General features: G+C 37.2%; 1 protein-coding gene across 2 annotated transcripts in view; it reads left to right on the plus strand.

Annotated features, from left to right (window-relative positions):
* Positions 1–27,118, plus strand: part of ART3 (ADP-ribosyltransferase 3 (inactive)) — a 145,887-nt gene that overhangs the window by 29,766 nt on the left and 89,003 nt on the right. The window lies entirely within an intron of this gene.

Genomic DNA, 27,118 nt, shown 5'->3' on the forward strand with positions numbered 1-27,118 from the left:
CAGTAGCACTTGGCTGATTAATTCACAGCAGGTAACATCAGTAGGAAGCAGATGATACCCATATAGTGTAACATGTGTTGGGCCTAACAGTGGAAATTCAGTATCCAAGGGATATAATAGTTTTTTTGCAACTGATTGGCAATATGGGATTCAAGGCGAAATGCTGTTTGAAATGCAGGCATCATGCTGCAATGGGAAATTTCATGCAGGTGAATACTTGGAACCTAGGGAAGTATCTGGGAAGTCTTTTCATAGTCAGCTAAGCTGCAACAATTTACAGATAGGCCCGGTTAAGGCTGTTTCCATCCTGGGATTAAACTGGTTTAGCTGGTAGACACTGGTTTAGAACTTGGCACAGATACCATGAGAAGAGCCCATACCTGCAAACTGGGCACACATAAAACTTGGAACCTCAAATGTAGGAATTTTGTCATCAAAACAGTGACTAAGGGCGCCTGGGTGGCTCAGTTGGTTAAGCGACTGCCTTCGGCTCAGGTCATGATCCTGGAGTCCCTGGATCGAGTCCCACATCGGGCTCCCTGCTCAGCGGGAGTCTGCTTTGCCCTCTGACCCTATCCCCTCTCATGTGTTCTCTCTCATTCTCTGTCTCTCAAATAAATAAATAAAATCTTTAAAAAAACAAAACAAAACAAAACAAAAAACAAAAAAACAGTGACTAAGTTGTTGCTTGAGGCAGGCCAAAATTGCTGGAGTGCTAAATACCAGCTCAGTCTGTTCCAGGGCTGAGCTTTCAAGTCAGTAAGTCAGGGGACTTAGCTGTGGGAAACTGGAAAGACAAAAGGAAGGGAAATGAGGCCAGAATGGATAGAACCCAGACGACTTTCACCCAGCAAAGAGACTTTCTTCTGATGAGGGTAAGGCTTATGAGAGGTCGTGATATGGAGGGGACCTCTCATAACTGTTTGTACAGAATAAAAAATTAGACTGTGAATAAAAATGCCAGAATTTTCAGAGAAATGTCTGACATCAAGGATGGAAGAGGTTCTGAACTGTTCTAACATTAGAAAAAAAAATGATAATTTTACTTTTGTTTGTATCTAAATTCTCAGCTAAGATGCTCTGTATATAACAAAATAGAGTTTGAGGCAGATTACCTATCAAGTGGGTTAGATATGTTATTAATGAGAAAATATTTCTTATTTGATTTTTTAAATTAAACATTACAAAGCAAAAACTGTGTGCCTCGCTATGTTCGAAGTGTTTTATGATTATTGACTCTGTTATTCCTTAAATAATGACTCATTTAACCCAGAAATTATAACTCTAAAGTCCATGTTCTTAACAGCTCTGTTAAGCTGCCTCTTTAGAGAGGATATTGTTCTTGATTTGAATTTCTGATTTCCATTCTGTCTAAATGGCTGAGACCATCTTTGAAGTTACTTTGGGTGCCTCAGTAATTAAACAGAAAAGGTTTAAGATGGATCTCACACTGGAATTCATACTAAAATGGAAAATGCTGTGGTATATATAAGTTATTCATAAATGTATACAAATATACATGAATGTTAGCTGGTAAACAATCACATAGATACATATGTATATACTTCAAAGTATTTTTATTCACTTACTTTTTAAAGTTTTTAATTTTAATTTCAGTACAGTTAACATACAGTGTTATGTTAGTTTCAGGAGTACAGTATGGAGATTCAACAATTCTATACGTTACTATGTGCTTATCATGATAAATGTACTCTTTAATTCCCAACACCTATTTCACTCATTTCCTTACACACCTCCCCTCTAGTAACCATCAGTTTGTTCTCTGTAGTCTTTCTTGGTTTGTCTTTTTTCCTACGCTAGTTTGTTTTGTTTCTTAAATTCCACATATGAGTGAAATCATATAGTATTTGACTTTCTCTGACTGACTTATTTTGCTTAGCATAATATTTTCTAGCTCCAACCATGTTGTTGCAAATGTCAAGATTTCATTCTTCTGGCTGAATAATATTGAATTGAATTGTGTATATATATATACCACATCTTCTTTATCCATTTGTCTATTGTTGGATACTTGGCCTGCTTTCATAATTTGGCTATTGTAAATAATGCTGAAGTAAACATAGGGGTGCATGTGTCCCTTCGAATTAGTGTTTTTATATTTTTTGGGTAAATATCCAGTAGTGCAATTACTGAGTCTTAGGATAGTTCTAGTCTTTTTGAAGAATCTCCATACTGTTTTCCACAGTGGCTGTACCAGTTTGCATTTCCACCAGTGGTGCACTAGAGTTCCTTTTTTCCCACATCCTTGCCAACACCTGTTGTTTCTTCTGTTTTAGTTTTAGCCATTCTGATAGTTGTGAGGTGATACCTCATTGTAGTGTTGATTTGCATTTACCTGATGAGTGATGTTGAGCGTTTGTTTTTTTTTTAAAGATTTTATTTACTAGAGAGAGAGAGAGAGAGGGAGCGCACAGAGGGAGGGGAGAAGCAGACCCCTGCTGAGCAGAGAGCCTGATGCAGGGCTCCATCCAAGGACCCTGGGATCATGACCTGAACTGAAGGCAAACGCTTAACTGTCTGAGCCACCCAAGTGCCCTGAGCATCTTTCTGTGTGTTTGCTCACCATTTGTATGTCTTTGGAGAAATGTCTGTTGATGTCTTCTGCCCATTTTATTTATTTATTATTTTTTAAAAAGATTTTATTTATTTGGGGGAGGAGAGCATGCACAAGGAGGGGGGAAGGGGCAGTGGGAGAAGGAGACTCCCCACTGAGCAGGAAGCCCGGAGCCAGATCATGATTTGAATTGAGGGCAGACATTTAACCCACTGAGCCACCCAGGTGCCCCTCTTCTGCCCATTTTAATTGGAGAATTTGTTTTTTGGGTATTGAGTTGTATTAATTCGTTGTATATTTTGGATACTAACCCTTTTATCACAAATGTCATTTGCACATACCTTTTTCCATTTAGTAGGTTGCCTTTTAGTTTCGTTGATTGCATCCTTTGTCATGAAGAAGCTTTTTATTTTGATGTAGTCCCAATGGTTTGTTTATTTATTTATTTTTAAACATCACAAATATGATTTTTTATTTGTCACCATTAAATGTCTGACTTTAAACAGATTCTTGGACTGGTGGCTCATATCCATCAGCTCGTTCAACTTTAGCACTGGTCTCAATTTCCCTTGCCTCAGGAGATACATCTAGAAAAATGTTGCTACAGCCAGTGTCAGAGAAATTACTGCCTGTGTTCTCTTCTAGGATTTTTATGGTTTCAGGTCTCACATTTAGGTTCTCAATCTGTTGTTTTGAGTTTATTTTTGTATATGGTGTAAGAAAGTGGCCTACTTTCACTCTTTTGCATGTAGCTGTCCAATTTTCCCATCACCATTTGTTGAAGAGACTGCTTTTCCCATTGCATATTCTTTCCTCCTTTGCTGAAGATTAATTAACCATATAATTGTTGGTTTATTTCTGGGTATTCTGTTCTGTTCTGTTGATGTGTGTGTCTGTTTTTGTGCTGTACTATTCTGTTTCAATTACCACAGCTTTGTAATATAACTTGAAGTCTGGAATTGTGATGCTGCCAGTTTTGTTCTGCTTTTTCAAAATTGGTTTGGCTCTTTGGGGTCTTTTGTGGTTCCATACAAATTTTAGGATTATTTTTTCCAGTTCTGTGAAAATACTAGTATATTGATAGGGAGTGTATTAAAGGTGTAGATTGTTTTGGGTAGTATAGACATTTTAATGATATTTTTTCTTACAGTTCATGAGCATGGAATGTCTTTCTTTTTGTCGTCTTGAATTTCTTTCATCAGTGTTTTAGAGTTTTCAGAGTACAGGTCTTTAATCTCTTAAGTTTCTTCCTAGACATTTTATTTTTGGTGCAGTTGTAATTGGGATTGTTTTCTTAATTTCATTTTCTGCTGCTTCATTATTAGTGTACAGGAATGCAACAGATTTCTGTATATTGATTTTGCATCCCGAATTCATTTATCAGCTGTAGTCATATTTTGGTGGAGTCTTTAGGATTTTCTATCTATAGTAGCATGTCATCTGCAAACAGTGAAAGCTTTACTTCTTCCTTGCCAATTTGGGTGCCTTTTATTTCTTTTTGTTGTCTGATTACTGTGGCTAGGACTTCCAGTACTATGTTGATTAAAATTGGTGAGAGTACACATCCTGGTCTTGTTTCTTTCTTTCATTTTTCTCTTGTTTCTGACATTATAGGGAAACGCTCTCCATTTTTCACCATAAGTATGATGTTGGCTGTAGATTTTTCATGTTAGGTTTATATTATATCGAGGTATGTTCTCTCTAGACCTATTTTGTTGAGGGTTCTTTTATGAATGGATGTTGTACTATGTCATATGGTTCTTTTCCTTCATCTTATTGATGTGTAATGTATCCCATTGATTTGGGAATATTGATCCACACTTACATCTCATGAATAGATCCAACTTGATCATGGTTAATGATTGTTTTAATGTATTGTTAGATTTAGCTTGCTAGTGTTTTGTTGAGGATTTTTTGCATCTATGTTCATCAGAGATATTGGCCCATAGTTCTCTTTTTTTGTGGTGTGTTTATCTGGTTTTGGTATCAGGATGATACTGATTTCATAGAATGAATTTGGAAGTTTTCCTTTCTCTGTTTTTTTTGGAATAGTTTGAGAAGAATGGGTATTAACTCTTCTTTAAGTGATAGAATTTGCCTGTGAAGCCCTTTGGTCCTGGACTTTTGTTTTTTGGGAGGTTTTTTTTTTAATTTAAATTCAGTTAGCCAACATATAGTACATCATTAGTTTCAGATGTAGAGTTCAGTAATTCATCAGTTACATATTAACACCCAGTGCTCAGCACATCATGTGCCCTCCTTCATGTGCATCATGCAGTTACCCCACTCCCCTACCCACCTCCCCTCCAGCAACCCTCAGTTTCTTTCCCATAGGTAAGAGTCTCTCATTGTTTGTCTACCTCTCTGATTTCTTCCCATTCGTTTTCCCTCCATTCCCCTATGATCCTCTGTGCTGGTTCTTATATTCTTCATATGAGTGAAACCATAATGATAATTGTCTTTCTCTGATTGATTTATTTCGCTCAGCATAATACCCCCCAGTTCCATACATGTCGATGTAAATGGTAAGATTTCATCTTTTTTGATGGCTCAGTAATGGAGTTTTAAAAAATTTTTTATTTATTTATTTTTAAAGATTTATTTATTTATTTGACAGAGAGATACACAGCGAGAGAGGGAACACAAGCATGGTGAGTGGGAGAGGGAGAAGCAGGCTTCCCGCCGAGCAGGGAGCCCAATGCAGGGCTCGATCCCAGGACTCTGGGATCATGACCTGAGCCGAAGGTAGCCGCTTAACCGACTGAGCCACCCAGGCGCCCTAGTAATGGAGTTTTTTTTTTTTTTTAATTACTGATTCAGTTTCATTGCTGGTAATCTGTCTGTTCAAATTTCTATTTCTTCCTGATTCAGTTTTGGTAGGTTATATGTTTCCAGGAAGTTAGCTATTTCTTCTAGGTTGTACCGTTTTTTCACATGTAAATTTTTATAACATTCTCTTAAAATGGTTCATATTTCTTTGGTGTTGGTTGTTATTTCTCCTTTTTCATTAGTGATTTTGTTTTGTTGGGTCTGCTCTCTTTTTGATGAGTGTGGCTACACGTTTATCGATTTTATTGATGTTTTCAAAGAACCAGCTGCTGGTTTCATTGATCTGTTCTATTACTTTTTTTCTTTTGGTTTCTATATCATTTATTTCTGCTCTAATTTTTATTTTTTCTGGTTTTGGATTTTGTTATTTTTCGAAATTCTTTAGGTATAAGGTTAGGTTGAGTTTTTTCTTTTTTCTTGATGTAGGTTTATATTGCTATTAACTTCCTTCCTTGAACTGCTTTTGCTGCATCCCAAGGATTTTGAATCATTGTGTTTTCATTTTCATTTGTTTCCATGTAATTTTTGATTTCTTCTTTGATTTTTTTGGTAGACCCATTCATTATTTTAGTAGCATGTTATTTAACTTCCATGTATTTTTGGGCCCTTTACAGATTTTTTCCTGTGGTTGATTTCTAGTTTCATAGCATTGTAGTCAGAAAAGATGCATGTTATGACTTTCATCTTTTTGAATTTGTTAAGATTTGTTTTGTTGCCTAATATGTGAGCTTTTTTCAAGACTGTTCATGTGCACTTGAGAAGGACATGTATTCTGTTTTAAGATGGAATGTTCGGAATATATCTGTTAAATTCATCTGGTCCAGTGTGTCATTCAGAGCAAATATTCTCTTGTTGATTTCCTGTTTGGATGATCTGTCCATCGATGTAAGTGGGGTGTTCAAGTCCCCTACTATTACTGTTGATTATTTCCTTTATGTTTGTTATTACCTACTTTATGTATTTGGGTCCTCCCATGTTGGGTGCATAAATATTTTCAATTATATCTTGTTGGATTGTCCTCTTTATGATTGTATAGTGTACTTTTTTTTTCTCTCATTACAGTTTTTGTTTTAAAGTCTGTTCTATTATAAGGATTGCTAGTCTGGCTTTTTTTTTTTTTTTTTTAAGATTTATTTACTTATTTATTAGAGAGAGAGCATGAGATGGGGGAGGGTCGGAGGGAGAAGCTGACTTGCTACTGAGGGGGGAGCCCGATGCAGGGGCTGGATCCCAGGACTCCAGGATCCATGACCTGAGCTGAAGACAGATGCTTAACCAACTGAGCCACCCAGGCGCCCTATACTCTGGGTTTCTTTTGACATCTATTTCCATGATCAATATTTCTCCACCTTCTCACTTTATTTTTTTTATTTATTTTTTATTTATTTATTTTTAAAGATTTTATTTATTTATTTGACAGAGAGAGACAGAGTGAGAGAGGGAACACAAGCAGGGGGAGGGGAGAGGGAGAAGCAGGCTTCCCGCGGAGCAGGGAGCCTGATGCGGGGCTCGATCCCAGGACACTGGGATCATGACCTGAGCCGAAGGCAGACGCCTAACGACTGAGCCACCCAGGCACCCCTCCACCTTCTCACTTTAAATCTGCAGGTGTCTTTAGATCTGAAATGGCTCTCTTGTAGGCAGCATATAAATAGGTCTTGTTTTTTTTTATCTACTTTGTCATTCTCTGTCTTTTGATTTGAATGTTCATTTACATTCAAAATAATTATTGATAGACACATATTTATTGAAATTTTGATACTTGTTTTATGGTTGTTTTTGTTGTGTTTTTCTGATCCTTTCTTCTTTGTTCTCTTTCATGGTTTTGGTTTTTTTTTTTTTTTTTAAAGATTTTATTTATTTGACAGAGAGAGACACAGAGAGAGAGGGAACACAAGTAGGGGGGAGTGGGAGAGGGAGAAGCAGGCTTCCCGCGGAGCAGGGAGCCTGATGTGGGGCTTGATCCCAGGACCCTGGGATTGTGACCAGAGCTGGACGCTTAGCTGACTGAGCCACCGGGCACCCTGTTTTGTTTAGTTTTGTTTTTTTTAAGTGATTCCCTGGGGATTATAATTAACATCTTAAAACAATATACTTTTGTCTAATAGTAATCTAGTTTTAATAGTATACACAAATTTTGTTCCATTATAACTGTTTCCTCATCCCCTGCTATTATCATATCAGGTAAATTTGTATATATCATAAGCTCATTAGTGCAGCTTTATAATTACTGCTTTATTAAGTTGTTTTTTAAAATCAGATGGAAAAGACAGCATTATACTAACTTTTATATTTACCTATGTGTTCTCTTTACTGATGCTCTTGGCTGCTGCTTGTGGATTTAAGTTACTGTCTAGCCTTTCATTTAAGCTGAAGGACTTTCTTTAGTATTTCTTTTAGGGCAGGTCTGTGAGTGACATTTTCTCAGGGAGTTTTGTTTATCTGGAATATTTTGATTTCTCTTTCATTTTTTTAATATAACAGCTTTATTGAGATGTAATTTACATACCATGTGATTTACCCATTAAAAGTATACAATAGTTCAGTGGTTTTAAAGTATATTCACAGAGTTGTACAATAGTTGTCTCCTTCATTTGGAAGGATTATTTTGCAGCAGGGTATAGAATTCTTGATGATAGTATTTTTCTTTTTGTACTTTGAATATGTCATGCTCCTGCCTCTGGCTTCTGTGGTTTCTGATGAGAACTTAGGAATTTTACTGAGGCTCCCTTGTGCATGATGAATCACTTCTCTCGTTGCTTTGAAGATTCTATCTTTGGCTTTTGACAGTTTGATTATGATATGTCAGCTGTAGATCTCTGGTCTTTGTTGAGCTTTTTAGTTATGCAGGTTAATGTTTTTCATCAAGTTTGGGAACGTTTTGGCTATAATTTCTTCAGATATTCTTTCTGCTCCCTTTTCTCCACTCCTCTCTCCTTCCATTATACATGTATTGGTACACCTGATAGTATTCCATCCATACATTTCTGAGGCTCTGTTAAGTTTTTTTTTTACTTTTTTTTTTTCTGTTCTCAGATGGAGAATTTCAATGAACTTGTCTTCAGGTTTGCTGATTTTTTTCTTTTGCCAGCTTAAATCATCTATTGCATCTCTCTAATGAATATCTTATTTTGCTTATTACACTTTTTTATACTTTTTAAAGCCAGAGATTCTTTTTTAGAATTTTTTCATTGATATTTATGGTAAGGTCGTGTTCTCATTCTTTCTGTTAATTCTTTAGACATGGGTTTTATTTCTTTTAACTTATTTATAATAACTGACTTAAAGTCTTTGTCTTGTAAGTCCAATGAAGAAGCCCCTGGACTTCCTCAGGAATAGTTTCTGTTGAATGCTTTCTAAACGTGCATGAACCATACTTTCCTCTTTGCATGTCATATAATATTTTTTTTGGTTGAAACTGGATATTTTTGAATAACATCGTAACGCAGGAAGTCCAGTTTTTCCCCTCCTTGGGATTTGCTATTGTTGTTGCTCTTTGGTGATTTTCCTGAACTAATTCTGTAATATCTTTATTGTTTATTGTGTAGAGCTACTGAAGTCTTTGTTCAGTTAGCTTAAGCGTGAGCTAACAGTTGGACTAAGGCTTCCTTAAATGCCTTGAACCAACCAGTAAATCTCCCAGCCCTTAGCTAGAGGCTCTGGGTATGTGTTGGGGTATGCCTTCCGTGCTCTGAGAGGCTATTTACAGTTCTGCCTTTGCTTTCATTTCCTGTTTGTGCAGAACCTCAAGGTCAGCTTGAAGGGAGAGATGAGGGCCATTTTAGTTCTTTTCTGTGTGTGCACACAGCCCTGCACATGTGGGTGGCCTTCTAGATACCTAGGACTATGTTGGAGCTTTTCAAAGCCCTCCATAGACATCCCATTCCCCAGTTTTTCTTTTAAAATTTTAATCTTTTATTAGACCCAACTACTTCAGGTAGTTAATAATTGTTAAACAGTTGCTGCTGATTAGTTTAGCATTAGAGCTAGGGGTAGGGCTGTTTAACCAAGTGAGCTCAGAATCAAATAAAGACAAGCCCTGTGAACTTTTAAGGAAGCCTTTAACCAAGTCAGTAGTGATAATCAAATAGGATGGGCTTTTGGGCAGTTCCAAACCCATTCTGCCCCTCCATTGGCTTTTAGGCAACTTTTCAGAGCTACATAGTTGTGGCGCTGTTATTTTTCAAGACTACTGTGTAGATCATGCGAAAGGGGAATGAGAACAGGGCAGTGAAAAGTGCCACAGAGTTCTGTTCTTAATGAGATAAGCTGTGTCTTAGATGTTTTCCATACTGCTGCAAACTTTTGGCTAATTTGAAGAGTTCTGAAAAAGTTGATTTTGACAGATTTTTTTTCCAGTGTTCTTTTTGCTTTTACAGAGGAGATTTTCAGAGGTCATATTACTCCATCATCCCAGCGTGCTTTCTATTGAGTTAGTTTTTGTGGTTATTATTATTATTATCATTAGATTTTATTTATTTGAGAGAGAGAGTGTGCATACACGAGCAGGGCTGAGGGAGAAGGAGAAGGAGAAACAGACTTCTGCTCAGCAGGGAGCCCGATGCAGGGCTTGATCCCAGGACCCTGTGATCATGACCTGAGCTGAGGGCAGATGCTTAACTGACTAAGCCACCCAGGTGCCCCTTATGTTCTTTTTTTTTTTTTTTTGAGGTAAAATTTACATATATTGAAATGTTCGGGTCTTCATTGTACCATTAAATGAGTCTCACATATGCATACACTTGTATAATCGAAATCCCTGTCAGGTTCTAGAATATCACTGCCACACCAGAAAGTCCCTTCATGCCACTTGCCAGTCTGTCTTCACCCCATTGCCTCTACTCCTGACACTATTACTCTTCTGAATTTTTTTAACTATAGATTTGTTTTTTCCTTTCTAGAACTTCGTATAAATAGGACCATTTCAGTATATGCTCTTTAGTGCAAGCCTTCTTTTTCTCAGCATATGTTTTAGATTCATCGGTGTAGTTGCATGAATCAGTATTTTGTCTTTATTGCTGCATAGTATTCCATTGCACAAATAACACCAGTTGGTTTATCCATTCTCTTGTTGGTGGACACCTCAACTGTTTCCACATTTTAGTAGTTAGTATAAAGCTGTTAAAAACATTTCTGCATAAATCTTTTTCTAGACATATGCTTTTTTCTTTTTAATTGCTGTAGCAGAGCAGAGTGATATTTTTAAAATGTAAGTGACCATGTCACTCCCCTGCTTATGATCCTCCAACAACTTCCAGTTGTACTTAGAATTAAATCCAATTTTGTAACTAACTTGTTTTATTAAATTCTCTGTCGTCTAACTGCTATCTATCTGTCTAACCTCATCTCACTTTTTTTTTCTCTCAACCACTACACTCCAGTCACCATGGCCTTTACATTAGCTGTTTTCTTTATCTGGAATGCTTTACCTGTTTTATGCATAGGTGATTCCTTCTGGACATTTGGATTTTAGCTAAATAGTACTTTCTTTTAGCATACAATCTAAAGCACCCATGATCTTTTAATTCTCTGTTTGGTATTTCTATCTGATATTTGGTTATTTTTTACTGGTTTAATATCTATTTCTCCACACTAAAATATAAGCCGTCAAAAAGCAGGGACCTTATCAGTCTTATTCACAGCTGCGTCCATGGCCGCTAGAATATCACCTGGCATATGGAAGTATTCAGTAAATACTGGATGGGAGGGATAGATAGATAGATAAATCTATACAGATTTGAAGAAACAGCATAAATAAGAATTATACATCTTCAAAAAGAAATTCTGTTGACTCATATTTCTACATTAGGACATGGTTGTTCTTGATTTTTCTAGATTGAGGAACCAAGTTTAACTTAAGACTGTAATTTCCTCAGAAGTTAGTATAGATTCAAGTAGATAGAATTAATACAGATATTCTTAGTGAGCTATAGTCCAGAATCATTTCAAGGACTATGGGGTAAATATGCAAAGGATGATGCTCCTAAAAAGCTTCTTAATTATTCATTGGAAGTTCTCTTTAATTATGCATTGAATGAATGAAGTAATGCAAATGTTTTCAGTGTACATTACATATATGGCCATAGATGGTACTGGAAGAATGAGGAGAGTTGTGCTTCTTCTCATAATTGTTTGTGTACTTTGTGTTGGGAACCAAGCTACTCTCAGAGGAAATGATCTGATGTTGGTCTTTGATGGCTTGCATTCTAATTGGAAACAGCAAAAATTATGAAACAATATCAATAAAAGAAACTGTATGATCAGTGCCAAATGAGTGGTTCAGACAATAAATAATATGGATGTTCATAGAAGAATGTACTCATAAAGACCAGGAGCATTCAGATGAACATTATTGTGCTTATTTAGACAAATGGCCAGGAAGGGAAAGCATATACAATTAGAGAAGTGTCATAACAAATGGTATAGAAGGAAGCCAGCCAACCTTAGGCAGGCAGGTTGGTAGAGTTTCACAAGGATGGTAATACTTTTTTAGGATTCTGTAGTGTCTGGTTCTCAGTTTTACAGTCCAGAAACTCCTCTATTTTTTTCTAATCATCCAGAGTAAAAAAATTAGTGTTCTTAAAGAATTAATTCTGCTGGCCTAATCTACAAGAGACTAAGATGCAAATAAAAAAGATAGTTTATTCATTTATAATGAGGACCGTCCAATGACTGGGAATACTGAGTCTGGTATCCAAATCACCCTTTTCCAGTATCACGGTATGTGGGAAGTTGAGTTAGTAACCTGAAGTTGTCTGGTGAGCATAAAATAAAAACAAAGGATTCCTCTCTTCTTGTTTTGAGTGGGGATTTGCTTAAGGGGAGAAACTTTGTGTTACCAATATGGAGAAGAACTTGGGAAAAAAAAAATCAACCTTTCAGGGATAATAGAAGGCCAGCTATTACTTGTTATCCACAGGCAATCCTAGATGGATCATTTGAATAAAAATCTAAATTACAGCTCTTCTTAAATTTATATTCTAATTTTTTCAAAGCTCTGACATACTTCCTTTCTTTGTATTCACTGATGTGAGTTCAGTTTTGAAAGAAAAGAAGAGTTAAGGAAATATTCCGTCTTTAGTTTCATTCAGATGCTGCTGGTTTATCTTTAAGCCTTTAATTATGGCTTCAGGCTGAAAGAAACAGTCTGCCCTGACTGATTCATTATGGGCCAAGAAAAAAAGTGCTTTCCGAGAAACCAGTGTGCTTAAAAGAAGTTTCCTAAAAAGTGAGCTGGAGGAGTTCAGTGATTTCTGTGGACTGGGAAGTCCTTCCCCTGATGTACAATACACTTTGGAGAGTGTAGGAGAGGAGGGCATAGCTTTCCCTTTCATAGGTTTGTTTGGTTTGTTTTGTTTTGTTTTTTTTGTTTGTGTTTTTTTTTTTTTTCCCAAGTAGGCTCCATGCCCAGTGTAGAACCCAAGACAGGGCTTGAATTCACAACCCTGAGATCAAGACCTGAGCTGAGATCAAGTGTTGGATGCTTAACCTACTAAGCCACCCAGATGCCCCTCCCTTTGATAGTTTTGATTGAACTCCCACAAGATTCCCTTAGCTGACATTGTTTGGTAATACTGGTTACATACTTTTAAATTTTTGATATGTTTCATCATTCACAGCCAGTCCAAGCAAAATGCAAAGTGGACGGTAGACCCTTAAAATCATCATGATTGGAAGAACTGAGAATAGCTTCTGTTTGGGTGCATTTTAGACCATACAGTGTTTTGCTTTCCTCACTTGATGGGATGATGGGATGGGCTGGGCATCTAGAGATACAGTATACAGTGTTGTCTCTCACCTGCTCTGTGATCCTAGATGTTAGGTGTGTCTGTGCTTCAGTCTTCTTAAAATTAGGTGCTCATTTTAACACCCAACCCATCCACCTTTCAGGTTGTTCTAAAGATGACGGGATTAGAAGGGTATTTTTAACAAATCTAAATGAGTTTTTTACCAGCTAACATTTCACAAATATAGCCAGCTCTCTGGCCAAATTTTAGCTTTTCTCCTACATGCAACAAATAGTATTTTCTCTCTGGATGATGAAGTTATTTGTGTCATCAGATGTTTCTGTTACTCTATTGCCATAGGTGTGAGTCTCTGGGTAGAACTGAGGGGGTTGGATCATGCAGCATTTACTCTTAGGAAAGGGCTTATTTGGATAACTTGGCTTACCTATAATAAAGTATACTGGGGATTTACAAAACAAGACAAAGATGCCCATTTTTCACTTCATTTTCATTTTGCTGTAACCCCTAGCCTGAAAAATAAAACAAAAAAAGAAGAGAGTAATCCACAAGAATTGGAAAGGAAGAAATAAAACTTTGTAGAAATTATCTGCAGAGAAAACCCAGAAGAATTTACTAAGTGTTAAAGTAATATCAGAACTTATCAAAGTGGATAGCTAGATCAGTATATCATGTTTTCTACATCAGTAACAAATAATTAAAATGTCATTTTAAAAGAAAAATTTACAGTAGCAACAATAAATATTTAAAAACATGAAATACTTAGGAATAAAACTGACAAAGACAAGCAAGACTTGTTTGCAGGAAATGTAGATGAGTTTTTCTAAAGTAGCATCAAGTAAAATAGTGTTGAGATTAAATACAGAATGATTACTCTTTTTTAAGTTTTTTTTTTTTTTAATTTATTTGAGACAGAGAGATAGAGAGAGCATGAGCAGGGAGAGAGGCAGAGGGAGAGGGAGAAACAGGCCTCCCACCGAGCCAGGAGCCAGACATGGACTCGATCCCAGGAACCTGGGATCATGACCTGAGCTGAAGGCAGATGCTTAACCATCCTGAGCCACCCAGGTGCCCCCAGAATGATTACTCTTTTTATAAAGTTCAGTGTAACTAAAGTTTAATATTTTATTTAGGTATGTTTATATAAATCTTTTTAAAAAACGAGAGCAGTGGTTGCACAACAATATGAATGTACTTAATGCCACTGAACTGTACACTTCAAAATGATTAAGATAGCAAAATGTTATGTTTCTTTTACCGCAATTTAAAAAAACAAGGGAATAATAAACACAGAACTCAGGATATTAATTATCTTGGAGTTGGAGGAGGCAAGGGAACGTGATAGGGAAGGAACATAGTTATAGCTATATTTTAAGTGATAATGTTCTAATGAATTCATGGGTCTTCATTGTATTACAAACATATGTATACACAATGTGTGCATGGATCAGAGATGACTATCATCAACTAAAATGATGATTAATCCAAATCTGTACACCTGAGATTCTTTAAAAAATTAATTTACCATAAAGTCCTCACTTCAGGGAAATATTTTTAGATCCTTTATTTCTCCTTTGAAGAGGAGCCAAAGAAATGTGGCATAATTATGCCACTACCTTTTTGAGTCATTTTATATCTTAAGCATTGGGGAGTTTCCAAGAATCTCTGTTAAATTATGACAATATTTTGGTTTAGTAGAGTGATTGATGTGTTTAAGTCAGCATCCTGTCCGGAGAGGGTCATTGAATTGTTAATCCAGACATCAAAGAACTGAAGATGGAGAGATGGAAAGACTATGGTTAGTAAATTAGACTGAATAAATGTGACAGTAGGAGATAAAATTAGAGGATAGGCGAAGAAGACAAGGAAGTGGGAATTGGTTTCCTTTTGGTTTCCTTTCCCCTTCTCTCTTTCTCTGTGTCTCTTTATTTTTTAAGTTTTTTCTTTATTTTTCTCTTTAACTTCTTTCATTTTTCTCTTTTTTCTCTGTCTTTTTTTCTTCCTAGCTCTAGAAGGGCTGGAAGACTGTGAATTAAGATGTATTGGTGATGGGGCTCCTGGGGGGCTCAGTCGGGCATCTGCCTTCGGCTCAGGTTGTGATCCCGGGGCCCTGGGACCAAGTCCCACATCGGGTTCCCTGCTCAGCGGGAGGCCTGCTTCTCCCTCTCCCACTCTCCCTGTTTGTGTTCCCTCTCTCGCTGTGTCTCTCTTTGTCAAATAAATAAATAAAATCTTTTAATTAAATAAAAGGTATATTGGTGAATCCCAATACAGGGGCTCTCAAGGTAGGCATGGTTCCTAATATAAGGAATCTAAAGGATGGCTGATTTATGTATTAACTGCCTGAATAAACTGCTTAGTGTTAGAATTTATTTTATTAATAATATGTCAAAATTAATACCATATGTTTTGTGCTAAGCTGTGCTTTTTTTTTTTAAAGATTTTATTTACTTGAGCGAGAGAGAGAGAGTGTGCATGTATGAGTGGGAGGAGGGGCAGAGGGACAAATAGAGCCCGACACGCATGGCTCCATCCTAGGAGTCTGAGATCATGACCTGAATCGAAGTCAGACACTTAGCCAACTGAGCCACCCAGGTGCTCCATGCCACGTCACTTTTACAAAGACATATGTTAGTATCTGTTTTTGACAACTGAAAGAAATCCAAAGAGGATTTTAGCTTTTATGGAAAAAGGTGGAAAATGAAAAGGGTGTTCAGTGTTTGTTTTGCAGAGCCATTATAGAGATAGTGCACACCCGGAACAGCAAGCGTGGCCCACCAAACTCCTTCCCCTGGAACTACACTGAGCATCTCAGCATCAGGCTGCCATAGCTTGAACTGTGTCTGTGAGCATCTGTGCTTCAGCTTTATTTATTTTGTGCATCTGTTAGCAAGATGTGTCCTAAGTTACCAGAAAAACCTAAGAGAGGTTATTTTTTGGGTCTGGGAAAACTCAAAAATTTTTCCATATAAATTAATGGTAATTATTTCTTTGCTTTATGACATTTGACTTAAGAAAGTTTTCATAGGAGGGCACCTGGGTGGCTCAGTCGGTTAAGCGTCTGCCTTTGGCTCAGGTCATGATCCAGGGTCCTGGGATCGAGCCCCACATCGGGCTCCCTGCTGCTTCTCCCTCTGCCTGCCGCTCCTTCTGCTTGTATTCTCTCTCTCTCTCTGTCAAATAAATAAATAAAATCTTTAATAAAAAAAAAGAAAGTTTTCATAGGAATGCTGTACTTTCAGATATCGGAGGAGACCTGTACCTGTTTTATAATAAGCCGTAATAGGCTTCTTTATTTTTTCTTTTATTTATTTATTTTTGAAGATTTTATTTATTTGTCAGAGAGAGAGGGAGAGACAGAGAGCAAGCACAAGCAGGGGAGCAGCAGGCTCCCTGCGTAACAAGGAGCCTGATGTGGGACTCGATCCTGGTACCCTGGGATCATGACCAGAGCAGAAGGCAGCTGCTTAACCGACTGAACCACTCAGGCATCCCGCCAAAATAGGATTCTATAGCAGGATTACCTTTTAGGCAATCTAAGTCCAGAGTCTTATAACCAGTCTACTGTACTGAGAATTGCTTTTATCAACCTCTAGTGACAAAATCTATGACGTCAACCAACAAATCAGGGTACCTGATCACCTGACATTAGTAGCATCAGTTGTTCCTCAGGAAGAAACAGGTTTTCTTGATGAATCTGTCTGACCCAGGATCAAGAGGAGTATCAGACAGGGACCTGGAAGAAAACTGAAGGACACTCAGCTGGAATTCTGAAAAGGATTTAATGAAGGTGTGTGCAAGATTAAAAGAACTAACATGGGATGCTGAGGGCACCTGTGGGAAATTCATAACATCTCAAAAAGTGGCAAGGCAAGGCAAGGATGTTATTGGAACGTAATGATAAGCCCATTCCATATTAACAGAAATACTGTATTTTTATTAAAAATAATTGTATTTTCCAAAAAAATTTGTGAAAAGAGTAACATTGTTTTACATTTTTGCAAATCTCTTTCGAGTCTGCAATGTCTTGCTTAATAGAAGATAGCTAGAGTCTCATCTATTTATGCATTTAATCTGTTGCAGTATTATGTGCCAGCTAGCCCCTCGGAAACTCATGAGAGAATGAAATTAAAGAAGACAAATAATGCCTTAATATTACTATGAAAAGAGTTTTGACTTTTGGGGTGCCTGTGTGGCTCTGTAGATTAAGTGTCCGACCCTTGGTTTTGACTCAGGTCATGATTTCAGGGTTGTGAGATCAAGCCCCATTTTGGGCTCCATGCTTAGTGGGGAGTCTGATTCTCTCCCTCTCCCCCTCTCCCCACTCATGCTTGCGTAATCTCTCTAAAATAACTATATTTTAAAGATTTATTTATTTTTGACTTTATAGACTTCCTGAGAGTGTCTCAAGGACCCCTGGCGGGGGGGATGCCTCGATGGCTCAGTCTGTTAAGCCTTCAGCCCAGGCAGAGGTCACGATCCCAGGGTCCTGGGATCGAGCCCTGGGATCGAGCCCCACATCAGGCTCCCTGCTCAGCAGGGGGTCTGCTTTTCTCTTTCCCTCTGCTCCTCTTCCCTGCTTTTGTTCTCTCTCTCTCTCAAATAAATAAATCTTTAAAAAAAAAAAATGAAGGACCCCCTAGGGGGTGAGGGTGGGGGTGTCACATGTTGAGAACTACGGTCTTATAATATATATATAGTATTATTTTATAATAGATGTATTATATATTGTTTATAAATTTATATTTTAATGCAAAATAAGCAACAATAATGACAAATTAATGAAAATACAAATGATTCACAAAATTATGACTACTATAAGTTAGAAAAACAAGTATTTGAAGTATCTATGAATTTTCTAAGAACATTGTTCAGTACAACATTTGCCAGCTATACAAATGTGAGGATTACTTAACTATACAACTAGAAGACCACTTTGTGCAGAATCTGGTGAAAACCCTTTGATTTCTGCTGCTCCGGGCACCAACAGTTTTATTTTACTAGCATGGGTGCTATAAGAGTTTGAGTAAGTATGACATGATCTTAGTCCTGAAAAAGTAAGTATTGTAGAATGATTGACAACCAGCCATGGACACTCAGAGATCATCAAAGAGATCCCATGATTACTGAAAGGAGTCTTAGAATCTCCTAGGAGAGGAAGGCATTGTAAGCAGGTAAGAATGATGTGTTATAGTAGAGGTAGTAAGGAGAGAGTGATGTATTTTAAAATGTATATGTGTGGGATGGCTCAGGAAAGGATTATGGCAAGTAACTTTTTTTTCTTGTGGATTCAGAGAATCATTTTTATTTTTTAGAAAATGATTCTTCTAATACATATTAGTATTAAATTATGGTATTGACCAATTCACCTCTTTCTATCAAAATGTCTTTTTGGGACAATGTGACCCTTAATTTTGAGAGTTTTACATCCAAGGTATTTTTGAAATATTTTCTTCCTTTTAAAAATTAATTGTATACACACTACATCAAAAACTAATGGTGTAATGTATAGTGATTAACATAACAATAAAAATTAAAAATTAATTGTATACAAAAATGGCAAAGAAAGCAATGTCTTGAATACTGTAATATTGAAAATTAATTTCCTTAATAATACTTCAAGTTTTCCTGTAATATAGAAAAGAATTCATGCCTAAACTTAGTCAAATTTTCTTAGAAGTCTATTTTTTTTATATTTAAAGTCAATTAACATACAGTATATTATTAGTTTCAAAGGTAGAGAGGTCAGTGATTCATCAGTCTTATATAATACCCAGTGCTCATTACATCATGTGCTCTCCTTAATGTCCATCACCCTGAGATCATGACCTGAGCCAAAATCAAGAGTCAGATGCTTAACCAACTGAGTCACCCAGGTGCCCCGCTCTTCCATATTTTAGATCATTTCATTTTCTTCAAGCTCTTACTGACAATTTGTCTTTTCTTTGTAAACAATTTAAAGAAGAATGCTAAATGATGATTTGTGAGAAATTATGGAAGGTCTCTTAATTCACCTCAGGGCATTTCTAATATAGTAGCAGTCTATTGAGCAGCACCAAGCAACGTCATCTGCATTTATGGGGCTGGGATTTCCAGGAAGTGTAGTTATCCTAATTTGGTACCTAAATGAAACTATAGTTGCAATGTACAGAAAGATGTCAGTTTCAAATAAAATTTACAGACAAGGCAAGAAGAAGCAACTAAGTAATACTATCTTTCCTTCCCCTACCAAACAGCTGTGGGTATGAGAGTGTACGGTTTATAACCCACAGGATGCATTGACTGTATCATAAGGATTTACAAATTTTGTTGGTTCTGGAAGTCTTTAAGAAACATATACTAAAGAGGTATATTAATTCTTTGTGGGTATATTTAGTACATATCAATAGCCAAACGTAATTAAATACAATTTTTTCTAGTACTACTATGCAAAATTATCCCATCTATTTATAAACTCCTTTTGGTTAATTAGAGGAAACAGTTCGGAATTTCTAAATCACTGTAAATATTTGCATCTTAGGTTGTATGTATTTAAAACTCAACCTGCAGGGGCGCCTGGGTGGCTCAGTCAGTTAAGTGTCTGCCTTTGGCTCAGGTCATGATCCCCGAGTCCCAGGATAGAGCCCAGAGTCCTAGGATCAAGCATGTAAAATTACTTTTAAAAATTCCTTTTAGGGGCGCCTGGGTGGCTCAGATGGTTAAGCGTCTGCCTTCGGCTCAGGTCATGATCCCGGGGTCCTGGGATCGAGTCCCGCATCGGGCTCCCTGCTAGGCAGGGAGCCTGCTTCTCTCCCTCTGCCTCTCTCTCTCTCTCTCTGACTTTCATGAATAAATTAAAAAAAAAAAATTCCTTTTAAAAATTAATTAATCGAGCCCCATGTCGGGCTCCCTACTCATTGGGGATTCTGCTTCTCTTGCTCCCTCTGCCCCTCCCCTGTTCCTTCTCTCTCGCTCTCTCTCAAATAAATAAAATCTTTAAAAAAATTATGTAAAAAAAACCCAAACCCAGCCTACAGCTAAACCATATCTTCCTCTGATCTCCCTATTTGTGTTAGTGGCAGTATTAATCTTTTAAACATCAAAATCTCAGCTTTTCCTGATTCCCTTCTTTGCTTTCATTTCAGATTCAGATCCTTAGCATTTTCCTTGATTCCTTAACCATTTAAAACTATACAGTTCAGTGGCTTTAAGTGCATTCAGTGTTATAGAATCATCACTGTTATCTAGTTCTAAACCTTTTTTATTTTTTATTTATTTATTTATTTTTTAAAGATTTTATTTATTTATTTGAGACAGAGAGAATGGGAGAGAGCACATGAGAGGGGGGAGGGTCAGAGGGAGAAGCAGACTCCCCGCCGAGCAGGGAGCCCGATGTGGGACTCGATCCCGGGACTCCAGGATCATGACCTGAGCCGAAGGCAGTCGCTCAACCAACTGAGCCACCCAGGCGCCCTAAACCTTTTTTTTATTACCCCAGACAGAAACTCTGTACCCATTAAGCAGTCATTCCTCATTATCATCTCTCAGCCCCTGACAATCATTAATCTGTTTCTGTTTCTATGGATTTGCCTATTCTAGATAATTCATATAAATGGAATCATTAATTTGTTACCTTTTGTGTTCGGTTTCTTTCACTTAGCATCTTCTCCCACCCCCCACCAAAGATTTTATTTATTTATTTATTTTAAAAATGAGAGAGAGAGAGAGAGAGCACAAGTGGCGGGAGGGAGGGAGAGAGAGAAGCAGACTCCACGCTGAGCCTGGGGAGCCCAAGCTGAAATTAAGAGTTGGACACTTAACTGACTGAGCCACCCAGGAGCCCCTTAGCATCTTATTTTTAGGGTTAATCTAGATTGTAGTCTCTGTCAGTATTTCATTTCTTTTTATGGCTAAATAATACTCCATTTTGTATATATACCACATTTTCTTTTTTTTTTTTAAGATTTTATTTATTTGACAGAGACACACAGAGAGAGGGAATACAAGCAGGGGGAGTGGGAGAGGGAGAAGCAAAGCAGGCTTCCCGTGGAGTAGGGACCCCAACGTGGGGCTCGATCCCAGGACCCTGGGACCATGACCTGAGCCGAAGGCATATGCTTAACGACTGAGCCACCCAGGCGTCCCTATACCACATTTTCTTTATCCATTTATCTTTTGATGGATATTTGAGTATTTCTACCTTTCAGCTATTGTGAATAGTGCTGTCTGAACATTTGTGTGCAAGTTTTTGTTTGAATAACTGTTTTTATTTCTTTTAGTTATATACCTAGGAGTGGGATTGCTGGGTTATATCGTAATGCTGTTTAACTTAACTGCCCTTACTTTTCAAACCAGTGTTTCCTGAAATGTGGGACAATGCCAGGGGGCTCACTGATAATAACATTTAATATTCATTAATCTCATTTTAATTTTAGCCTCCCTGATTAAATCATGGAAAGTGTCAATTTGGTGTTAGTATAGCTTTCAAACACCTCATCAACTATGTTAATCTCTCTTTGACAAACAGAGAAGGCCTGAGGCTTTGAAATTTGGCACAATAACATCTAGCTGGAATTTAGTATTTGTTCATTGTGTTTCCTTTTATTGTTACTTTTTTTTTTTAAGATTTATTTTTTTGGGCGCCTGGGTGGCTCAGACGGTTAAGCGTCTGCCTTCGGCTCAGGTCATGATCCTGGAGTCCCGGGATCGAGTCCCACATCGGGCTTCCTGCTCCGCGGGGAGCCTGCTTCTCCTTCTGCCTCTCTCTCTCTGTCTCCTGTGAATAAATAAATAAAATATTTTTTAAAAAAGATTTTATTTATTTTTTGACAGAGCACAAGCAGCGGAAGCAGCGGGCAGAGGGAGAGGGAGAAGCAGGCTCCCCGCTCAGCAGGGAGCCCAATGTGGGGCTCGATCCCAGGACCCTGGGATCATGACCTGAGCCGAAGGCAGATGCTTAGCCGTCTGAGCCACCCAGGCATCCCTTATTGTTACATTTTATTTCTATAGCAAGTGATACTGATTTCACACATAGTAGTGAAAATTTGCCTTTTTATGTAAATGTAAGTAAAATAAAAGTGATAACACAGAATTTGCAAAATATAATGAAGATTGATCAGAAAATATGGTAAAAAATTGTGAAGATGGTATGAGAATGACTTGAAGTTTGGGAAATACAGACCTGAGCTATGACAACGTATTTCTTTTCCCAGTCTTTCCCAATTCCAATCGACCTCCTGTCCTATTCCCAGAATAATTTAGAATATTTGGATAGGTTCATTCTCCTATTTATGAATGTTTAATGAATCTCCACTTTATAAAGAGTAAAACTCAAGGTTGGTTAGTTGGACTTTTGAAGTCCTTTATATCTTCACTCCAAACCAATCTAATTATTATTTTCAAAACTCACCTTCTACTTTCTTACCATTGTACATTCCTGCATGCTCTTTCTCTGATGTAAGTTCCTTTCTCTTTAGTTTTGATTGCCAGTCATTCTGTTCTCAAATATTTTGAGAGTCTCATGTGCTAGGTACTTTACTGTGGATTAGGACTAAAATGGCTTTTTTTTTTAATTTAATTTAATTTTTTTAAATTTATTTTTAATTTATTTTTATTTTTTTTTAAGATTTTATTTATTTAGTTGACAGAGAGAGAGAGGGAACACAAGCAGGGGGAGTGGGAGAGGGAGAAGCAGGCTTCCCACAGAGCAGGGAGCCCGATGCGGGGCTCGATCCTAGGACTCTGGGATCATGACGCGAGCTGAAGGCAGACGCTTAATGGCTGAGCCACCCAGGCGCCCCTTTAATTTTATTTTATTATGTTATGTTAATCACCATACATTACATCATTAGTTTTTGATGTAGTGTTCTATGATTCACTGTTTGCATATAACACCCAGTGCTCCATTCAATACATGCCCTCTTTAATACCCATCACCAGGCTAACCCATCCCCCACCCCCCTCCCCTCTAGAACTCTCAGTTTGTTTCTCAGAGTCCATCGTCTCTCATGGTTCGTCTCCCCCTCTGATCCCCCCCCCCATTTTTCCCTTCCTACTATCTTCTTTTTTTGACATACAATGTATTATTTGTTTCAGGGGTACAGGTCTGTGATTCAACAGTCTTACACAATTCACAGCGCTCACCATAGCCCATACCCTCCCCAGTGTCTATCACCCAGCCACCCCATCCCTCCCAGCCCCCACCACTCCAGCAACCCTCAGTTTGTTTCCTGAGATTAAGAATTCCTCATATCAGTGAGATCATATGATACATGTCTTTCTGTGATTGACTTATTTTGCTTAGCATAATACCCTCTAGTTCATCCATGTCATTGCAAATGGCAAGATTTCGTTGTTTTTTTTTGATGGCTGCATAATATTCCATTGTGTATATATGTATGTGTGTGTACACACCACATCTTTTTTATCCTAAATGGCTTTCCTTTTGAGCTTGTACTTGTGGGAGGGAGAGTAGATATTAGGCAGGAATAAATCTTTACAGTTAACAGTTGCAGTAAATACAGTTACAATAAATAGTGTGATAGAAAAGAAGACAGTGTTACAAATACAAATAGTATATTTAGTCTGAGATTGAAGGGGTGGTGATGACCTCTTGGTGAAAATGTCATGTAAGCTGAGATTTAAGTCATTGGTAGGTGTTAGTTTAGTGAGGAAACGGGCAGAGGGAATAATATGTGCAAAGGTACTAAGGTGGGAAGAATCTTGGCTCAATATGTTCATTCTTTAATATGCTTATTTTGCCATGAAGAAATTTAAGTATATGTTATCTACTCAATAATAATGTACTGGTTTATACTGCTTTCCTAAAAGAAATTTATCATGTAGTCCTAACTCAATGATTTTTTAAAGATACTCTAAAAAAAGAAATGACTGCCGATAGTAAAATATTAGATCCAGGTCTTAAAACTATCCTGGGAATTTATATAGAAGTTTCATTTCAATATGGAAGTTTATATATAAGTTTATGATATATAAAATATTTATGCTATATATCTATATTATGTCTTTATACTATACGTATCTGTATTATACTATAGATATGTGAATAAATTATATAGATTTATATACAAATACCTTGGATAACAGTTGGCATCTTATTATTGCTTGTAGGCACCAGTCAGAAAACCATTCAGTAAGAGGGCCTATTTGGAGCCAGATACCCTGCTCTGCTACTTTTCTGTCCATTCTATGATCCACTTTATGGTTGGCTCTGATATCAGTGGGAAAGATGCACAAATGATATGTTAACATCGCTTTTTTAAAAAAGATTTTATTTATTCATTTGAGAGAGAGATTGAGAGCACAAGCAGTGGAGAGAGGCAGAAGGAGAAGAAGAGTTCCCGCTGAGCCAGGAGTCCAATATGGGGCTTGATCCCAAGACCTGGAGATTATGACTTGAGCCAAAGGCAGATGCCCAACCATTTGAGCCATGCAGGAGATCCCCCCCTTTTTTGTTTTTAAATACACAGAAATATCACATTATTTTATGGTAATTTTATAACAAATATTTTCATGTTTCAAATGTATAGGTGTCTATAAAAAGTGCTAAATCAGCTAGAATTTTTGGTTATGTGCAGAGAAACCAACACTCGTTAGCTTCAACAGAAGAGGAATTTAATTGTTAGTTGAAGAATCTGTAGGAAGACTGAAAAGTCAGGCTTGGAAAATGGACAAAAACCCAAGGGAGCTAGCTTGCAGGAGGGACTAGCCATAGTCATGTTCTAGGAATATGCGTTAGGAAGCCACAAATCTAATAAGATTTATACTACTACTACTACTGCCACTTTAAATACTTCTTTTTACTGATAGCATCTTTGTGGTGCCAGCTGGAGTTCAAAGTCTAGGGTAGGCGTGGTCAGGCTAAGACCTTGCTCTGGCTGCCTGGGAGGATCTCCTTCCTATGGTTTTCTCTTTTGACCTCCAACCCAGACTCCCATAATAAGGGATTTGCCCTAAGTAAAAAAGGGGTTTGGACCTAGGAAGACCCCTTTAAAAAAGGAGACCACTGTCTTTCACAATTACCCATTAAAATATATTTTTAGGGCGCCTGGGTGGCTCAGTTGGTTAAGCGACTGCCTTCAGCTCAGGTCATGATCCCAGGGTCCTGGGATCGAGTCCCGCATCGGGCTCTCTGCTCCTTGGGAGCCTGCTTCTCCCTCTGCCTCTCTCTCTCTGTCTCTCATGAATAAATAAATAAAATCTTAAAAAAAAATATATATATATATATATATATATTTTTAAACAATTCTATGTGATGACAGGTAGCTGTATATTTCTTGAAATACAAGTTAAAATTGTTAAAGGCATCTCAATTTTTAGAAAACAAGAAGGGTTGTGATATTTTACTACAAGAAAATGATTTTGATTCTTTTCAAATTAAATTTGTCTAGATATCCCAAAATTTTATGGTGTAGGCATGATTAAAAAGTAGATTATGTGTTTTTCTAAGAAAAAGAATCCTAGAGTACAGATCTTTTACCTCTTTGGTTAGGTTTATTCCTAGAGATTTTATGGATTTTGGTGCAGTTGTAAATGGGATTGATTCCCTGATTTCTCTTTCTGCTGCTTCATTATTGGTGTACAGAAATGCAACAGATTTCTGTATGTTGATTTTGCTCTCTGTGACTTCACTGAATATGTGTATCAATTTTAGCAATTTTTGGTGGGGTCTCAGATTTTCTGTATAGAGTATCATGTCATCTGCAAATAGTGGAAGTTTGTCTTCCTCCTTGCTGATTTGGATGCCTTTTATTTCTTTTTGTTGTCTGATTGCTGTGGCTAGCATTTCCAGTATGATGTTAAATAAGAGTGGTGAGAGTATATATCCCTGCCTTGTTCCTGACCACAGAGGACAAGCTCTTAGTTTTTCCCCATTAAGGATGATATTAGCCATAGGTTTTTGGTAAATGGCCTTCATTATGTTGAGGTGTGTTTCCTCTAATCCTACTTTGTTGAGGATTTTTATCATGAATGGATGTTGTACTTTGTCAAATGCCAAATTATGGAAAGAGCCCAAATATCCACTGATTAATCGAAGGATAAAGAAGATGTGATACACACACACACAGAGTGAAATATTATGGTGTGCGTGTATGTATGTGTATATATATATACACACACACAGTGAAATATTGTGATATATATATAGAGAGAGAGTGAAATATTACTCAGCCATAAAGAAAATGAAATCTTGCCATTTGCAATGATACGGATCGAGATAGAGAGTATTATGCTAAGCAAAATAAGTCAGAGAAAGACAAATACCATAGATTTCACTAATATGTGGAATTTAAGAAACAAAATAAATGAACATAGGGAAAAAAAGGCAAACCAAGAAACATGCTCTTTAGAGAGCAAACTAATGGTTACCGAGGGGAGGTGGGTGGGGGGATGGGTTAAGTAAGTGATGGGGATTAAGGAGGGGCATGTATGATGAGCACCCAGGTGTTGTATGTAAGTGTTGAATCACACTTGAATTCTACACCTGAAACTACTTTACACTGTATATTAACTATAACTGGAATTTAAATTAAAAAAAGAACCCCAGAAAGTAAAGGTGATTGCCAGATACATGCATATATTCATTTTTTAACATTTTTTGTAGGCAAAAGTGTTTTATATTTAAAATGTATCCAAAATATTGCTACAATTTGTAAGTATAGATAAAACCAAAATGCACAGTAAACACATATCTTTATTGCACATCTCAGTGAAAGGGGTGCATGGGTGGCTGAGTTGGTTAAGTGTCCAACTCTTGGTCTCAGCTCAGGTCTTAATCTCAGGGTTGTGAGTTCAGGCCCTGCATTTGGCTCCCAGTGTGAAGCCAACTTAAAAAATAAATAAATAAAACCAAACCACCACCCCAAAATCTCAATGAAAAGAAAAAGTTGCTTAAAAAATCAAATTAAGACCAGAACTACTAATTCAGTTATGAAATATTTGCACTCTTACCTGTTTCCTTAGCTTATAA

This window comes from Mirounga angustirostris, unplaced genomic scaffold (assembly GCF_029215605.1).
Source record: "Mirounga angustirostris isolate CCGP_5_RB_7025 unplaced genomic scaffold, mMirAng1.0.hap1 SCAF_2, whole genome shotgun sequence".
In the NCBI taxonomy this organism is placed as follows: domain Eukaryota; kingdom Metazoa; phylum Chordata; class Mammalia; order Carnivora; family Phocidae; genus Mirounga; species Mirounga angustirostris.